Source organism: Excalfactoria chinensis, chromosome 12 (genome assembly GCF_039878825.1).
Source record: "Excalfactoria chinensis isolate bCotChi1 chromosome 12, bCotChi1.hap2, whole genome shotgun sequence".
NCBI lineage: Eukaryota > Metazoa > Chordata > Aves > Galliformes > Phasianidae > Excalfactoria > Excalfactoria chinensis.
The window spans coordinates 15470543-15489955 of NC_092836.1; the positions used below are offsets into that span (position 1 = coordinate 15470543).

The window sequence follows — 19413 nt, forward strand, 5'->3', positions numbered from 1 at the left end:
TGTTGAGAAATCATGAAGTAGCTCTAATTTTTCCAGACATTTCTACTATGTTTCTGTGTTCTACTCAGGGGTCAGCTATGAGCAGACACCTTTCAGAGGAACACTCAGCCTTCTGCCCCTGAAACAGAAGAGGAAGAAAACATTCCCTTTGTGTCCCAGGATACGGAAAGCAGAAAGACTGTTTGCTGTGGGAAGTAATTAAATGATACTGAGGACAGCACATGTATGTTTATGTATGTGCACATGTTCACTGTTTACTCAGAGCTGTAATTAAACGGTATCATGTATGCACACACACATCTGCCAAATGAGAGCACAGAAAAATCAGCTGAGACAGACATGCATCACTTTGTAGGTTTTCCTAAATCTGTCATGTATGAAATGGAAGCAAATATTGTGGGCTCTTCAAACAGCACAGCCCTGTCTTAGTGTAGTGGAACTGTTATGTCATGGCCTGAGCTGATAATGGAGCTCCTGGTGATGGGGTGACCCTGGGTCCATCCCACCCCTGGGCTCATTCAAGGACAAGCCTCCCATGGTAGAATGGCTCCTGGAAGAAAACTACTTCCTGACAAAGTGTGTTCTACAGCCACAGCCCCTCACTGCCAGTCCGGTGAGTCAGCTTTTTCCTAGATATAATTGCTGATATTCCTAACATACTTGGCCTGGTGTCACAAAGAACTTTTCAGAAGCAATTTTATTGCTGCAAAGGACCAACGCTTGACAACTGTAGCGCATAAAGCTTTTGATGTGTTTAGCTATATTCATAAAGTTTCTTCTCTGCTTGTATAAACGACAACTCTTCTCATTCATACCACTTTAAGATGTGCCATTGGCGCTCTCTACTATTACGCTGTGCAACACTGGGGAGCACTGATGTGGGATCAGCGCTGCGACTACAGCAGTAATAAACAAAATTAGAGTTCCATTTTTGCTACAACTCATCACCAGGTTTCCCACAATCTTTGAAGCTTTGCTAAGTCTGTTTGGGTTGCACTTTTGAGCCAGTTGCAATTACTCAGCAGAAAATTAATTTTATAGTTAATGCACACAATAAACTGACTCCGTGGAGAATTCTTGTGTCTGTGTTCAAAAACTTTCATTTATACAGCAATGAAATGTCTCCATAATTACAATTTATAGATGTTTAGAGCTTATCTTTCAAAACAGCTAAATAAAGAGAAATCTAACTGAAAATGAGAAGCACTTCATGCAAGCAGAAATTGAAAGGAATGTCTTCAGACATGTTAAGAAAGACGACAGATTGCCACCTGAGCTGTGTGGTTCTCTATCTCCCAACTGGGTAATGCTGATCAAATCAGTCCGATTGCACTCTTAACTCTGAGTTCTCTCATTCAGGGATTAAATTACCCCTAGGATTAAGATGCATGGATGAGTTATATTTTTTTTAATATTTAAGAGCACAGGAATGCATTCACCCTATGCTGAATGTCATGCTTTGCTATGTTTCTACCCTACTGTTCTTAAACTGTTTTTTCTCTGCTTCCACATAGGAACTACAAAGTGTCACATCATTGGTAGGGAAGGCAAAAGAAACATACTGATGTTTCCTAATGGACAACCTATATTAAAACAGTTTTGACACATGCTCTTAATGTCTCAGTCTATTTTCAGATTACTCTTCAGCCAATGATATACCTTAGGCACTAATTATCAGTAATGATTATATTTACCCATATTAATTTCAAGTTCCCTAATGCAGAAAATGTTCATGACAGTAAATTTTTAACTTATCCTGTGTACTCAGCTTCTGTTTGTCCATCGATGGCCTTGTGAGAAAGTTCATAAGCTATCAGATTAGCAAAACTTCTACTGAAGTAAACCACTGAGCTCTCAGGAAAGAAATGCAAAGCAGATCAAGGGGGAGCAAAAATCCCAGGACGAAGTAAATCCAGCTGATTGAAACACAGCTACAAGTTAGCCTGCAGCCTACAGAACACGCTCATCAGTGATGGAAAACTCTAACTGAGGTAAAGCTAGAAATGCACAGCACTGTGAACACCAATTCAGGGCTCCGCCATTTTCCCCACAGAGGACTCTTACAAAGTGTGTCATCTTTGTTCCACAGGAAAAGACAGCACAACTGTAGGTAAATCACTACTGCTCTCCTCCACTTCTCTGAGGAGTTTGAGGTATCATGAGGCTTTGCCTCATCAGCTTCCTCTTCTGCTCAGTTTTCTCACATTGAGCCAATATAAACACGATATTTTTTCAAGATCCTTCTTATTATTCAATACGGGATATTAGCAAAGTAACTTCTGTCCAGGGGGAGGGAGTGTGAGTAAATCTGTCCTAATTTATACCATAAAGTACCTTGTAGCCAAGGTGTCTCCTCTGCTATCCCAGGCCCAATTGCCTGCGATCACAGTACCATCTCCTCTATTCAACCCCAATTCTCCAAATGCCAATTTTCTTCCAGTTTTCAGTATGGTCAGACAGGGCAAGTCGAGCTGGGTTATGAGAAAAGGAGTCACAAAACATGTGTCCATAGATTTTAACCTGCTGGCAACTAAATACTCCATTTTATAGGCACTTCTACCCCAGTGAATTTAAACACTATTTTACACTCCCAATTGTACACAGAAGGGGGAACGCTGCACACTGTGTTAATGCTGACTACTATAGCCAAAAGCTGGCTTCAAAAGCAGCCCCAGAATTATCTTCTGGACATTATTACCAAAAATTGAGGGAAAAAACCCAAATCGGGTCACCCTCTCAAAAAATAAGCACGTAAGCAAAAGAAAACCTGAGCTTTCTGTTTGTTTTCAAAGCAACATTTGAGTCATTTTCTATTTTATTTTCTGCACGATTCAAAAGGGACTTTTAAGGAGAGTTAAAGATATCTAAGGTCATGCTGCAGTATTATCTGATCCCAAGAACTGAGACTTGTTAGGAAACTATCACATATCGTGAAGATGATGCATCGAAAAACCTGTGCCAGAGAACAGCAAATTAAATTAATTAATTCGGTATTCTGCCTGCATCATCACAGCCAAGTACTCATCTATAAAAAGCATACCCCTGTGGTGCCCCACTGCTGCGGAGTTCTCGCACCCTCCTCACTGAAACTGGCATCTTCTGAGATTGCATCTTCAGCCCGTAGCCCTCCTTCCTATTTATAGTTGGGCAGGCTTTCACAAATATTTATAGACAAGGAGCACTTTGCAGGAGATACTGGTTCAATTCCTAGGCTGAGATACTAAACATAAGAAGCATCTTCTGAAGTATATTTCTTAGTGTATGTTTAATTTGAACAGAAGCATTTACCGTACAATGATCTCAAACAGCTATCCGCATCAGTAAAATTGTTGGATACAGCGAGCTTACACAGCTGGACCAATCTGAGACAAATTTCAAGTCCTTACTAACCCTTCAGCACTCTGAAAGAGACTATACTGGGGTAAAGGGAAACCTCTAACCAAGCTTCCAGGTCATCACAGCCTCTGCAAGTTGATCACTCAACTCACTACTGCAGCACAAGGCAGATTGATTTCAGTTTCCCAAAGAGGTGCAGGAAGAGAGATGAGAACACATCCAGCTGATGAAGGCCTGTTTAGGTGAACATCTACTGAAAGCTTTCAGCAAAGAAGTGTACAGAAGGAACGCAACAGGAAGGTATGACTGTTCACGCTTCCCCTCCACTTTGTCCTTTATTTAGTCAATAAAAATATTTAATAACCATGATTGTGTTTGATTGCTGTAACGCAGTCCCCCCTTTTGTACCTTGACTTCCACCTTGGGCCTGGCCTTGCCCAGGCAGACCAACAGCACTGATAACACGTTCTCTAAGGCAGATAAACAACCACAAATGTGTGTCAGACTAGAGGGCTGGAAGAACTGATAGCAACCACCTGGTCCAACAGCTGAGGGCCAACTGAGCATGTGCCTAAAAACAAAGTTTGACCATGAGTTATCATCTCATCCCATAAATAGCGGGCAGCCCAAGAGTCCCTCAAGCTCTCTTGTATGGCAGTGGGCTGTGATATGATCTCCCCTGGAGTGAAGATGCTGCTTGAGGTCATACCTGTGCAGAAATCCCTCCTGCCTTGATGTTAAGGCACCATGGTGATCCTATACAGATCCTCAGTAAGTGGCTAGTAGTTTGTTTTAGGCTTTGCTAGCTTTGCTAAGATTGCATCTTTGATTGACTGTAAGCTTTGTTAGCTTTGCTAAGATTATATCTTAGAATGATTGTGTACATATGATCCCTTAGCATAAACTGTTGACCAAGGCTGGGACTATGGGTGGGTCCTAGGCTGCTTACCTCCACGGTTCATGGAGTTTAGAAAGCAAGGAGGTCCACTTAGTCCCACTAGACTTAATAGGAGGGCCTCACCTAAATGGGTTTTTAACCCTACCCTCTATGCAGTAAGTGATCAAGCATAATGAAACATCTTAGGTTTAATTAAGTCACTATTAAATCACTACATTATACCAATACACACCTTTCTGCTTCTTACGAGTTTAGTGTACAGTGCAGTTGTTCCCATCCATGACAGTTTCACTCACAATACTTTCTAGTGCATACCAAAATCCTACCTCAGTTGAGGAATGGAATTTCAAATAGGGATAAAAGGCCATTTGTTTTCTTCAAATCTTTGACTTAAATAAAGACCTGTAAGATTTTTGGCCAATCAAATTCAGTGATGTTGCTTGAGACATAGCTTTAAAATATCCTTCCTTTTCCTGGAAGCAAGATTTAAGTATCTCCAGCACCGCAATTGGAATAAATAAGATGAGAACCTGTTATGCCACACTACCTTAACAAAACACAGTTCCTGACCATTTCATTAAAAATATTTCAGTGTTTAGAAAAGGAAGCTTGATAGGAACTTCTATTTTGCTCGCTTCATTACAGGTACATTTCATCAAACACTGTCAGCTTATTTCCAATCAGTCATTTCCAATGCAATAACCTATTGGAAGTTAACCCATCTGCACGTCGCACGAAGAGCAGCTCATTCATTTCTTATCTACCAACCTACTTAATTACATCACATAGTACGTCATTCTGCAGGCTGATTTTCTTATTTCTAACCTGTTTCTAATGGACACTTTGGTCCCTGCTGCAGAAATTGCCATTCACACAGTCTGAAATTCAAAACAGATAAAGCTCATTCTGTCTAATTCAGAGCGCCCAAACGCAGCTCATGGAGTAATAGAACATTCTGACATTAACCACGACTCCTAACAGTTGACCTTTTGAATCAGATCAAGATGGCACTTCTTCAAAGATATATCCGCTCTAATCAAATAGAATGGAAAGCAACAAGAGACTTTCACTCAAATGTTTACAGGGCTTTTTAATTGTTCAACTGAGATATTTCAACTTTATTATACTGGGGAGATTTACATGAGCTTATTACTACTTTATAGACTTGATCTGGTTTAAATTATGAAACTGCTTTATAACTTCCTATGTAAAGATCCAGATTAGAATTTCCTTAATCAGCTCAAACATATAACATTTGAATTAACCATTCTCACACTGTGCTTTTCACGATAGGGGTTTATCATACATGAAAAACGAAACAACCCAAAAACAAAAGGAACACAACTGCCCAGGAGAGGCAAGAATATAATGGGCAGAAAGCTGGCCAGGCTGATCACCAGAGCTTGACACTAGACTTGGTGGGGGAAGAGGGTTACAGAGAAGAGCTGGAGAACACTGTCACATCAGGAAGAAGCAGAGGAAAACCTCAGATTCATCCCAGAGGAATTTGGGAGGGCTCATCCAAGATGGTATCACAGCTAGCAGCCCAGCAGTAGTGCCTTTACAAACACACACAGCACAGGAAATAAGCAGAATGAGAGGAAAACCATGGAGCAATTAGAAAACTATGACCTAACTGATACCAAAGAAACACAGTCCCATGCTGTTGCCAAGCCACTTTCCACCTGATTTGAAGTCTCAGTTGTCAGGCTGAGAAAAAGGGAAATATCACCCCCATTTGTCAGCAGATCTATGACCAGGCAGAGGCCGATGACTACTGCTATCCTTCAGGGGTGTCATGGGAACAGTGATCTTCAACATCTTTATCAGTGACAGACAGTGGAATCAAATGTATCCTCAGCAAGTCTGCAGACCATGCCAAGCTGAGTGGTGCAGTCAGTACGACAGAAGGAAGAGATGCCATCCAGAGGGACCCAGACAGGCTTGAAAAGTGGACCCATGTGAACCTACTGAGAACCTGGATACTCCCATCCCTGAAGGCATTCAAGGACAGGATGGATGGGACCCCCTGAGCAGCCTAATTTAGTGGGTGGCAACCATGCCCACAGAACAGGGTGTTGGAACCAGAGATCTATTGTTCCTTCCAACCTTTTTCCTAGTATCATAGAATAGCTTACAGATTTGTTCAACAGAACAACAGTGAAGTAACCAAAGCAATAAAAGCGTGCTCAAGCACCGTGCTAGGCAATTAGCACTAGGAAGGACTTGGGCTCTGTAGACTAATTTTTAAAGAGCCCCAGAAGTTCACAGATCTGTTTTGAAAGTGGTCTTCTAAACCCACGTGCCACGTATGTCCTGCAAATCAGCACAGTAATTCTGTTCAATTATGATATCAGAGCAAAAACTAGTGGACTATATCAAAGTCCACGTGCTCATTACTTAGCCACTTCCCCCAGATTTTCATTAGAAAGGCAAAAAAAGTCCTAGCTGCGACGGTGACTGTCACAACTAATAAACTGCAATGCATTTCGGGAATCCTGCCTCTGATTAAATTTGGGTGATCTGGGATCTGAACACTGTGCTGTCAATCAAAGCAGGACTTGGGCCATGTTTCCCAGAAGCCAGGTCAGTTTCTCCACGTTCCAAACAAAGGAACAACACAAAGAGGTTTCCATCTCAGGGTAAATTTAGTTTTATAACCTGTGTGCTCCCACAAATGCCAACCCTGTCAAGTTAGCCATACGTGTCCATGTTATAAACAAGATGCACGAGTTGTGTTTAACCTGATTAAGATACACGTCTTAAATACTGCCATCTGATCAATCCAGCCAGCCAACACAACCACTGTATTAACATTACATGAAGCCTCTTTAGAGACAAGGTGACCAAAAAAAGCTACCAGTATTTCCCCTCCGTGCAGGAGAGTTTCAGAGGAGACCAACACCTTGAGAACCCAACATTGGTTAACAGATCTTACTGTGGGAAAAGAGAGGCTAAGTATTTTCAGAGAAAATAAGCCTTTGTACAAAAGGGTCTTTACCTGTATTTGCAAACTCCTTGCCAGCAGGGCTACTTGGGGCACCTGGACCGACGCACTCACAACTGGAAATTCCCAAGTACAGACTGTTTCACTGTTGCCACGGGGAAGATCATTATTGCCTTTGTTTTTCTAAGAAATAGGAAATCCACTCTAATAGCTAACACAGGTCCTGCTGTTACAAAAGCAGCTGTCAGCATCAAGTCTGAGCAATCTGCCAGTACCAGAAGAACACAAATTTGAACTATCAGAACATAAAGACTCTCTACAGCTTTAATGTCCATTTGTTCTCCAAGTTAATCGGCCAGAGCACAATGCCAGAAATTTCACACAGGATATTATGCCACAACAACTACCGCATACCATTTTCCCATGAAGAAAACTATCTTTCTCCCCGGGTCTGTATGCACAGATACAGCCCCTAATTCAACAAAGCACTTAAGCCTGATATTTAATGCTTTATTTCAGCAGAATTCAAATGCACATGTAAGTGCTTTGCTGAACAAGGAAGGATTTAGGCATATGCTTAAGTACTTTGCTGAACTGGGACTGTCTTACTATTTATAGAAAGCTTTTTGTTCTGGTTTTACTGTTTAACACTTACAGTCATCCTATGGCTTTTCCTTCTGCATGCTTTCCCCTGGTAAAGCAAAGCATTTAGGGATACCATTCTATTCCAGGAGTCATAGGTTTAAAATCAGGGTGGTTATCATAAGCTTCACTGATCTCATCACTCTTAAACCTCATTTACCGAAGAACGTGCAAAAAAATAATGGGACTGAATTGCTGGGACTTCTGAAGCCAGTGAGGCACTGCTGTCCTTCTACAGACCGTGTGACCCCACAAATACATACATGGTGCTTCTCTTTTTTGTGTACACAGATTGCCCAGACACGGTGCTGAGTTCCTGACATGACAGAAAATCTGGTTTGATCAAATTGGTAGGTTTAAATTGACTTCTCACGTTTGAAACAGATGTAAAAGGCACGTTTGCATTCAAAGCGATAGCGCATTCAAGTCCGTTCAGGTGTTCAGATGGTTTAAGAGGAAAGGATTCCTCTAGATATCTTTTGAGAATGGAAGGAGAGAGAAAATGACAGAGGAGGGGCAGACAGTAAAAGACAAAGAGAGAGCAGGAAGGATGAAAGCCAGCTCCTCGCTGCCGCTGAACGGCAAAGGCTGCGGCATCAGACGCGGCTGTGCTGACGGAGGCGGGCTGGGGGAGCGGCAGGACTGACGCAGAGCCCACACTGCACAGCAGCAACAGCTCTTGCTTCGCCCACCTGCCACTCTTCTCCCATGCAAATCCACCGCTGAGCCTTAGTGGAGGGGAGCTGGCAGAGCAACGCCCTGCGCACGATTCTTCCTGTTCCGATTCTTCAGCAGAACGGGGTCCTACGCATCTCTCTGCCTATCTGTATGTAAACAGCATCAAAGATGACTCCAACATCAGCCTCTCCTGTAACTTAAGACTTGCATTCTTGGTCACCAGATGCACCGAAACAGGAAAACCTTCCACAGAAACTCATTATTTCATCAGAGTCCCCCAGCAATGCAACCCAAAGGCACTGAAATCAATGAGAGAAATTTCTCATCCTTTTCAGGAGTTACTGAATGAGACTCCAATAATCTTCAGCTGAATTATTAATGGTGACTTACAAGCTGCTTTTACCATTATAATGGGTATAAATATTAGCCACCAATTTAGAGTACTATTTTCAAAAGCATCCAATTGTTGTTGGATGCACAAACCTCAGTGACGAGACAATAGAACTTGAAATTGCATTTGGCTTCCATTCCTCCCCGTCTTAAAACTCCTGCCCTTAACACTTGAAATATTTCTGTTGTGTTATCTGTAACTTCTTTGACAATCAAGATCATTGATGCAACTTCAAAACGGTCCCTTGACAAGAATGCAGGACTTAGTGCTAAGCTTACAAGTGGGATATTCCTCCTATGAGCAAGAAGTTTTAACTGAATGAGTTTTCTGTTGTGGGCAGGTTCTTCTGCTTGATATACATTGGTTCTCAGCACAGTGCCCACAAGATAAACACCAAAGCTGCAGCTGCATTTTATTCTGATTAATAGGATAGCACTGAGATCTTAAAGGCAGCGATGTATTTCCAGTGAGCACTGACACAAGTTGAGAGAATTCACCATCATATTAAATGGAAGATGTGAAGGAAGAACAAAAAGAGAAGTGAAATTCGGGGCAACAACTTCAGCAGACTCCATCAAATCACTGTAACATCTCCTGAAGAGACAGTCTTAGAACCCAGGAGGTCAGGAAGGCTGACAGTTATTAACAAAACCAGTATAAAATAGTGCATCTGAACATCCCAATGCAGAGGAAATGTAAGAAGCATTGTAAGAGATGATTTGCCGTTACATCCAGAGTCTTCAAGGGCTTTGACTATCAGAAGAGATTGTACAAAAGGTGAAACAAGAGCGTTTAACAAAGAACACATAGAAAAGAATGGCACAGCCATCCACAGTACGATCCAGGTGAACCAACACACAAAAGGATCAACAACTAATGAGGGCCACAGAAAAGCAACCAAAGATGGATCTATTGATACAGCAGAAGGAAAGAGGGACAAAGGTAAGCAAAGGTTATGGGACTTAATGGGAAAGGAGAGAAAGTAACAGACAGTTATGAGAAAGCTGAAGTATTCAGTACTTCCTTTCTGTTCTTTTAATGTCTAAAGGACAACAAAGTATAAAAAATTACTCAAAGGTGATTCTACTAAGAATATAGGACTATGGGCATGAAGGAAAAAAGACAGGTTACAAGATACCGAGGGAAGCCAATCAGTTTGACAGGGCCTGACAAAGCTCCCTTCAGAGGACTTCAGGAATTACCCAAAGCCATCCCCAAACACTACCTATTCCATTCAATAAGGAAGGGTAAAGTTCCGTAAGGACTGCAAGGAGGCAAAAACAGTATGCGACTTCAAAGAGAGCAGGAGACAAGGAACTGCAAACCAGTCCTCCTCTCTGCTATACCCAGGAAGATGTGGATAGGAGCTAAATCGTCACACAAGCACCTGAAAGATCGAGTGCCAGGAAATAACCAAATGTCAAAGTCACGACATTTCTTTTTGATATGATAGCCAGCCTTCAAAGAAGGGAAAAGCAGTAATCAATGACATATACTGGCTACCACAAGGCTTTCAGTAATCAATAGCAAAGGACGTATTTTTGCTCTTCATGATCATAAATCTCCCTGTTTAAAGCTCCAGCTTAAAAACCTTTCAGACATCCATGCAAATACTCTCCAGGAACCCACCAACCCATTGGGAATTTCCACAGAGAACATTTTCCCCAAACAAGTCCACTATTATTTCAATCCTCTTTCATTATTAGCCCGTTAAATAATAACAGTATTAGTAAAAGGTTTAGATATCAAGACAATACTTGCAATAAAAAAACTGAAATGCTGGACAAGCCACTTTTATATGTTCTGCTGAATGCAGCCCTATCTTTGTAGCACCACAGAACAGTTTGGGTTGGAGGGGACTTTAAAGATCATCCAGTTCCAACCCCCTGCCACGGGCAGACTTGCCAATACAGATGTTCAGCAGCTGTATCCTCAAGGTGACACTGGCTCCTGCACTGTAAAGCAAAACACAGGCAAAGCATCTCCTGCTTATGTGTGTTACTCTCACTATTAACCAAAAAGAAAGTTCCCATTCATCAGAAAGCTCCTGAATCCTAAAGCAGTTTCAAATAAGTGACATGCGACATGAGGTGGACAATTGTAATTGCCGTATCTTCAGATGCTCCTTATCCCTGCTAGATGATTTTATACTAGGTGTACTCTTAGCAAAGTTCAAGAGAACTTATTGTAGGCACGCTAACAAGTAAATATGGCCATAAATAATTCCACAAACAGTACCGAATTAATGATTGTTAACTGCAGAAATGTAATGCTAGATATAGCCAGCTTCATTCTTCTGGGCTGTCCAAAGCACAAACACACACCCGAGGCCAACTCACAGCCACATGAGAAGGGCAGGAGAGGGAAACCTGCTCCAGCCCTGCAGCTCTGAATCCTGCCACTGCTTCAACAATCAAACTTAACCCCTCCTGGAGCCATTTGTTAGCCCACACGATGCTTTCCATATAAGCACACAGCATGAACGTAACTGACTGTGACAAGTGGCAGGACAAACACCTCCTTCACAAGAAGCACCAATGAAAGAAACCAGTTTGGGGTCTGAAAACCCCAGTGCTATCACTTTTTGAAGGCATTTCACCATACAATGAATAAATTCACTGTGCAAACAAAGATTCCTGTACTGACCGCTGTACTGCCTCGTACACGATAGCACCGTTGTTGCTTCCTGTTCAGCAACCCCATGCACACTCAGCCCTATGCACACAGCAGCTTCAGGGAGCATGGATGGCTCAGAAATAGGAGCAATGGGAAGACCACAAAAACTGCCAGCACTGCAAGTCCTTCAGATTGCAGGAGAGAAACAGCAGGACACAAAGAAAAAGAGCACACAGAGAGTGGCAGCTGGGGCTGAGGGCACCCACCTGTGTGCTACAGGAGCAGCCCCGGCTCTGCACAGCTAATGGATTCTCCTGCAGGCTCCAAGGGATGCAAGGAGACCTCCCAGATACACTTGCCATTGTATATGTTAAACACAGAGCACCTTCTGCCTCCAAGAAACATGTAAAGCCTTCTAGGTTTACATTCCAGCGTGCGGAGGGCGTCCCTGCAGCACACCAACTGTTTTATTTATGTGCCCAAAATATTCAAGAATCTCAATGTGAGGTTCCAAATACGTCGTTACACCAAAAACCAGCTCCGAGCGGAGGACACAGGAAAACCCCAGTTAACACATCAGGTAGGATATACCATATCAGATGCAGTAAGGCGCAGCCAACTCTTTCCCCACTATAAAATGGAAGTCTGAAATATTCCGGTATTAAATAACCCCATCTTTATAATCCTACTACACGTAAATATTCTCTCTCCATGTTTACTTTTCCTTTCTCAAAGATTTCAGATGTTTTTATTTGCAAACAATCAAAACTGCTTTACCGTTTGCATTTGTCGCTTCTGTTCCCATTAGATACACTCTACGTTTAAGGTAATCTTTGGGCTTTCTTGTACATCACTCTGTTATGAAGCGATGCTGCAGTTTATCTGACACACATTCCAATGTTAGGCTTCATTGGGTGTTTATTTTAAAAGATTTCAGCAGCCACACAGCTTTGTTTAGATGTGAACTTTCTTCCCATTCCTGATTCTCTCCCTCACTATCGCCTCCCATCACACTGCCAACAGATCATTTAACTCTTGTCTAATTACTCTGCTTCTTCCTCGCGGTCAGAGCAGCTACTTTACCACAATTGCATTCATCATTCTGCACTATCTGCAGCTACAGCTCATGCTTTTGCATGCCAAGAAGTTTTTTTAGCTTACTTTCTAGACTTAAAATAGTTTAAAGTTATGAACAAGTAACCAGAAAACACTTCTTTTTGTTGTCGACACAAACGCTAAGCCAGCTCCCAGAAGATTATGAATAGGCAAACAGTCCCACCTTCCAGTCCCACCACTGAATTGATTTGCAGCACTTTTATTCTCAGCTAATGAAGCGTAAGGAACCAGGCAAATGCACCACATCCGGCTCAGCTACCTACAAACAGGTAACCAACACCACCCAAAGTGCCACACTGTGTCCAGTATGTGATAGGGGACACGGTGGAGACTGCAGCCCCCTGAATCACAGATTCAGTGATGTTTCCATGATGATCCTGAAGCGGGGTGCCAGGCCAGAGCAGGTATCCTAAGGCACCTTGAGAGACACCAGGAGCAGAACAAACCAAACCACTGGGCACTGTAATGGTCCATTTGCTCTCCCTGCTGCCCTCCTCACACTGAATCCCAGTGAGGTGACAGCACCACAGAACCACATGCCATTTATTAACTATCCCATAGAACTTGTCAAAAACAATAAAAATGAATGGAGTGTAACCTGGAAATAGGTAACTGAATGGTTAAAAGGGACGGTTTGGAAAGAGAAACTTGGATCTGATAGCTTGGACTCACTAACTTAGGAACTGGGTTTGTGGTAGTGGATTTATAGGACATGAACAGAAGTCAATGCCGGTAATGATACTGAATGTGAATCAGAGGTAAAACAGTACTCGATACTATAAAATTAAACCAAAGAGTAATTCCATTTGATGTACAATTGTTAATATTGACACTAAACTACACAGACAGTACATGCTTATTTGTGTTAGGAAGAGCTTGTGGTAATGCTCACCACGAAGACGGAACTCGTTAGCTCACAAAGTCATTGTAAACAACACTGACCTACAAGCAAGGCACGGGGCACACGCGGCTCAGAGCCACAAACACCCATAGGACGCAGGTAGCACTGCAGGGCACACAGCACAGCTCCCCAGGTGTGCAGGCAGAGCCCACAGCCCAGCCCTCCAACCAGCCCAGCCCTGCTGCGCCTCAAGGTCTGCTTACCTAACAGCACCTGCCAGCAGCTACGGCTGTTCCTTCAGAGGTCTCGTGTCGCTCGTTGGGGGCTGAGTTACAGCACTTTGCTTCCGTGCTGGTTATAAACTTACGTTTTCCTTTATCTCAGCAGCTGTGAAGCCCCGCTCTGTGCCTTGGCTGTCATTTGTTTCCCCCTTTTCCCCCCTCATCTCGGTGCCTGCGCTCCTCAAACATCGCAGTACCACCAAAGCAAAGCCAACATGGGTACAGAATTAGGTTATGCTGCTACCACGTGATAAAACAGCACAACAATACGAAGGGGGAAAAAAGAAAAACGAAGAAAAGGCACGTAACGGCGCTCGGCAGGAAACGCACGGAAAGGAGAAAACTTTTCGACGGTTGAATTGAACGAGGCAGTTTTGCTCCAGCCCCGGGGCTGCCAGAGGTGCGGCGGATGGCGGCGTCGCGCTGCTCCCCGCTGCGGGCGGCCCGCGGGGCTGCGCTGCAGCTGCTCGTGACACGCGCTCAGCCCCGCGCTCAAAGGGGAGAAGCGCAGCCCGGCCCCGCCGTCCCGGAGCTCTGCGAGATGTGAGGCTGCTGCTCCCCGCAGCTCGGCGTGCCCCACAGCCGCGGGAAGGCACCCGCGTCCCCCGACCTGTCGGCACGGCGTCCCCTCCCCGACCCCGGCGGGCTGCGAGAGGCAGCCCCTTCTTCCCTTTTGCGACCTACCGACACGGAGAGGGAGGCAGCGCGAGCCGCGGCAGCCGCCGGTCCCCGTTCGCAGCCCGAGCGCATCCCTCAGCCCGCATCTCTCGCCCCGCCGTCCCCCGCGCCTCAAGGTCACCCCAGCGCGGATGCAGCCCTTCCGGGGACCGCCGCTGCCCGCAGCCCACCCCCGTGCCGCGCTCCCGGTCCCTACCTGAGGCAGCCTGAGGAGCGGAGCGGAGCAGCCGGCAGCGCGGAGGCGGCCGCTTGTCCCCCAAGCGGCGGCACGCGGGGAGCCGGGCCGCGCGGCGCCTCCCTCCTGCGCCTGGCCGCTGCGCTGCGCTGGGCGGCGGCGCTCCGTCAGACTTAGCGGGGCCGCGGCGAGCAGGGAAGCCCCGGGGGGGGGCGGGCAGCGCCTCTCCCCTCCCTGCCGAGGTGCCGGCCCCGGCGGAGCGCAGCCTCCCCGGCAGGGCTGGGGCTCCCCTCAGCGGGGAGAGGCCGGCGACGCTGCCGGCTCCGCCGCGGCTGCAGGGGGCGCGCAGCGGCTGCCCCCAGGCTCAGGAGTGGGAATCCCCGCTGCCCGGAGCAGGAGAGCGGGCGTGCAGAGGGCGACGGGCAGCGGCCCCTCCTCGTGACGCTGGGATTCGCCTCCCCGCAGGGTCGGGGCACCACGCGGGCGGGGCTGAGCCTCCCCCACCCCCCACAGCGAGAGGGGCTGCAGCGCATCTGTCAGCGGCACGTGGCTCCCTCCCCGCTGTGCGCCCTTCGTACCGCAGCTCTCAGCCGCTGTCCTCCAATAGATGCAGAACAACCCGGGCCCTGGGACACGCACCTGCCAAAGAGACGGAGGTAGCAGTGCGCTCTGGAAGCAGGTGTGAGGTTCTGGTGGTGCTCTATACAGAGCCAGGGACCGGCACTGCAGCCAAAAATCGACGTAGGGTTCAAAAACTCTTCAACAAACTCACATCTTTGAAACTCTGCCAGAGAAATTAAAGTTGGGTTTTTAACAAAACCATGAAATATATGTTTTTTACATCGATGTCATTTCCTAAAAGTTCTGCTGGGCTATATGGCCTTTCTACTGCAAGAATCAGTTACCAAACAGCTTGAGGGCTGAGCTGAAATACAGCATATGTGGAAGAGCAGACAAAAGCACTGCTAGGTGGTGTGGCTGTGGTGTCAAGGACTCAAAGCCATCACCTAACAGCTGCAGACTGGAAATCCTCCACCTTTTTATTGGTGAAAAGCCCTGCAGTCCAGCCCGGGCTGTTGGACAGCTGATACACTGTTAATTATATTCTGATTCCTATCTTGGCTTCAACACCATTTAAATTCCAGCCTTACCCTTATCTCAGAAAGGACTATGGAAAAGTAGGACAGCCAATAGCACACAGGTACCAGGCCCTCCATGTCTCTTAAAGCTATTTCCAGCTTGTCTGAGACTAAGAGAAGCTGTAACCATATCTTTGTGGTAACTTCAGGCCATCCAGTTGGCAAAACACGAACCTGTGGTTCTCACAAAGTTCAGGTTCTACCTTTGGAAGGGGGAGGGAAGGGGGGTGGAAAGAGACCTGTAGGTATTCTGCGAGTGTCTGCAGTGGTTTGATCTCAAACCACACACTGACTGCCAGCTGCACACCAGCATCTCTGGTGCTCTCCCCGACACAAAGTTCTGCATCATCATGAAGATCAAACTGAGAAAAAACTCATTAAAAAATACCCACATCTCTGCTGTAACAATGCTTGGAAAGATGGCAGAGGAAGCCTGAACAGCGTGTTTACAAAAATAATCATGCAAGCATTAGGTAAATCTGGAGCTATTTTCAGCTTGTGCTTATTAATCATTTAAAGCAGACGATTGGAGTATTGTTTGAAGAGCATTAGCTGTGCGTTCCTACTCAGTGCATGCAAACATCCCACTAATAATGCCATCATGCTGCATAAAACCACGTGCTATGAACTATTTTCACCAAAATACATCATTCTCTGCCCAACCTTACCTTGCCAAACATTAAGGATCACCGAGCACAGCTCTGGCTCTGAGCATACACAGGACAGCCTCCCAGCACGACTCTTCTCATCAGAACACCCACAGCTGGGCAGCTAATGCAGCAGGGAACAGTAACTGCAGAGCAGCACAGACACTACCTGAAGATACTCAGCCTCTACAACTGATTTTCAAATGATGGTGAAATAGCAAAAGGGCTGTTTATCACCGTGATAAACGATGGGAGAATGAGCGACTTCCATTCTGCTCTCTTCTGCCTATGAAAATGTATACCATACATTTATATATAACTCCTGACAGCTTTAGGAGCTATCTTTTTACAGAGAATACATGCCAGTTCTCACTGTCTTTCTTTGGATCTCTCTTTCTTTTACTGCAGAATTTCTTGGAACTCTCACATCCAGATTTTAATAAGATTGCAAGATAAAAACACCCTGCTTTATTAGAGCTGCTCCAACTTAGCTCCTACAGTTCAACACTTCCCAGTCTGTTTTGGAGCTTAGGACCATTTCTGTTATGGGTTTTCCTAAGTTCACTATACATTATCTCAGGTTTGGGTATTTCTTTAAATTCCTTCTCATTTTCCTGTTTAAATTGGAGAATATAGGCTTAGTGGAGGTGATCTGCTTTGTCAAAGTAACTCAAAGGAGCAGAGATCACGTAATACCAAACGCTTTGGCACCGTGCATGCCTTAGGTTTGAATGATCTAATAATGAACTGCATTTGTCAGACACCACTTCTCATCGTTCGGCTTCACGTTATTTCCACAAACTACAGCTTAATTTCCATGCTACCAAAACAGAGGAGGAATTTCAAGGACATCTCAAAGGGAGGAGATGAGGGATGCCAATTCAGTAGCTTATAGCCTGGATGTAATTATGTAAGAATGAAATAGTGACACGTTGTATTCCAGTGTGCTTGATGAACTTTCTACAAATAGATTTAGATAATAATAGATAAATGCTCTTTTTGTATCAAACATAAATACCATCCTCCATCCCAATTAATCCATATGCACTTAAGAGTTTACCTCGAAAGTGCTGCTGGTGCCAAATAGCAACACTGTGAATGGAAGTGAAAAACACCTGATCTGCCAAAAAAAAAGTAGTACGGAGATAATGAGAGCAAAATGCAACTGTAAGGACTGCCACCATTCATCACAAAACAGGCAGAAGTATTAGCCACTTAGTGAAACATGAAGGCTAGGAGGGAGATTCAGAGGTCCAGTATTTAACTTATAGACATCAAGTCCTTACCCTCCTAACGCAGTCAGATGTTTAATTAGAAGAATGTTCAGATGCATTCTTAGTTGCTCTTAGGAAAAAACTCTCATGGTATCGGATGCCACCAAGCTATGGCACAGGGCCAGTATCTGATACAGTAGAAAGCATATCCCTGTGAATCACCAGCGTGATCTCCTGCAGTAACTTCACACCCTCACGTCACAGGCTCTCAGTGAAAAGCCACCCAGTCCTACATCTCTGTTGTTTTTACAAGCCAAAGTAACAGCAGACAAAGGCTGTGACAGTAACACGTTCCTTGACGTTGCCATGAAGTTGTACAGCAGTCATCCTGTCATGGTTGTGCAACGCAAAGGTGCTTTTCACATTAAACCTTGGAATGTCATACGCACTGCAGGAGAAGAGTAACAAAAATCTGCCCTTCGCTTTGTTATAAAAGAATGAACAAAAATAGCTTTGCAATAGGATTGGGATATTCTGCAGCTACTCATTCACAGTTCAAATTCAGCATCAAAGCAAAAAGTGCAGGAGTTGAATACAAAACACGTGAGATATCTATACCTACACAAAATGCTCTTGAAATGCTCCAGCTTCATCTGTGCAAGAAGTAGAGACTTCCATCTGCTGTTAGTAGCAAGCAGAGAGACCGGACACAGGGTCTGAGCAAAGCTCCTGTCTGCAGATGCTGTTGACATTTGGTGACCCTACCTAGAAACGAGATGGACTAAAAGTTAACCTTGATTTCTCCAAGAAATAAATCTGGTGCTTCCCTGGCAAAGGGAGTTCTCAAACAAAGTAATTGGTTAAAACTGACATAAAACTGACGGTCTTACACCCAAAGAGCACTCAGCCAGAAACAGCGCATTTAGAATCTGGTGGTGGCGTTCATAATACTTCTGTTATAAACAAACAAACAAGCCCACAAAAAAACCCATCACAGCTACAGCAAAGAACTGAAAGAATATGGCCAATGGAGTGAACGTAATACGATGATTATATGTTTTCTGAAAGGATCACAAGTTATTGTGCCAGATGCACGACCTGACCTGTTTTCTTTGCAACTGAATGGTAAATCACAGCAACATTCCAAGACAAAGACAACTTTGGGCTCTGTTTTGATGAGATACAATGATCAATAATGTCCAGCATGGTGGTTCTTTTTTCCTACTACCTGATCGACTCTCTGTTCCAAGACAAACATTGGTGAAGGAGCCCACAGTTTGCCTGACCCTCAGCGCTGGCAACAAAGATTGTGAATGGGAAGGGGAATGAAATCCTTGGGCAAGGGATATGGGTCATTTCAGGAGGAAGAGTAAAATCCAGAAAAGCAGCAAAGACACAAAGCGATACGTAAAGGTCAGTGCTGGAAAACAAGCTGACTACTGGCAAACTCGTCTCAACATTCCCATAAATTACAAGTCAGCCCTTGCTTTCTGCAGCAGCTTCCCAAGGGGAAACAGACTCATTGATTTAAATACTAGTTGTCCTCTGTGGTTTCAGTGGAAATTTCCAGAATAAATATAACACCAAATCCCTAAAAGAAAATATTTATCAATAACAGAATTCTTGTTGCAAATAAAGAAGGATTTAGAAAGGCAAACACAGAATCTACAAAACGGTCCCAGTGGTCACTGTATAAATATAAGGTTTAGCTTGCTGCTGTTTGGATAAGAATTATTCATTTGCTTTGAGAATAATCACATTTTAGAGCATCTCCCAAAGATGGAAGGATGTCGGTAACATTCACACTCTTTTGT

At 44.5% G+C, this 19413-nt stretch overlaps 1 protein-coding gene across 16 annotated transcripts in view; it reads right to left on the reverse strand.

Moving 5' to 3' along the window:
• Nucleotides 1–16452, reverse strand: part of ATP2B2 (ATPase plasma membrane Ca2+ transporting 2) — a 303612-nt gene extending 287160 nt beyond the window's left edge. For 3 of the 16 annotated variants that reach the window (XM_072347800.1, XM_072347817.1, XM_072347776.1), the window contains exon 1: nt 13729–14205. The gene's annotated coding sequence lies outside the window, so the exon portion shown is untranslated. Of the gene's footprint in view, nt 1–13728; nt 14206–14430; nt 14544–14620; nt 14742–15238; nt 15384–16406 lie in introns of those variants that run through there. The other 13 variants (XM_072347821.1, XM_072347775.1, XM_072347801.1 and 10 more) reach the window with 11 other exon arrangements.
• Nucleotides 16453–19413: the final 2961 nt, after the last annotated feature.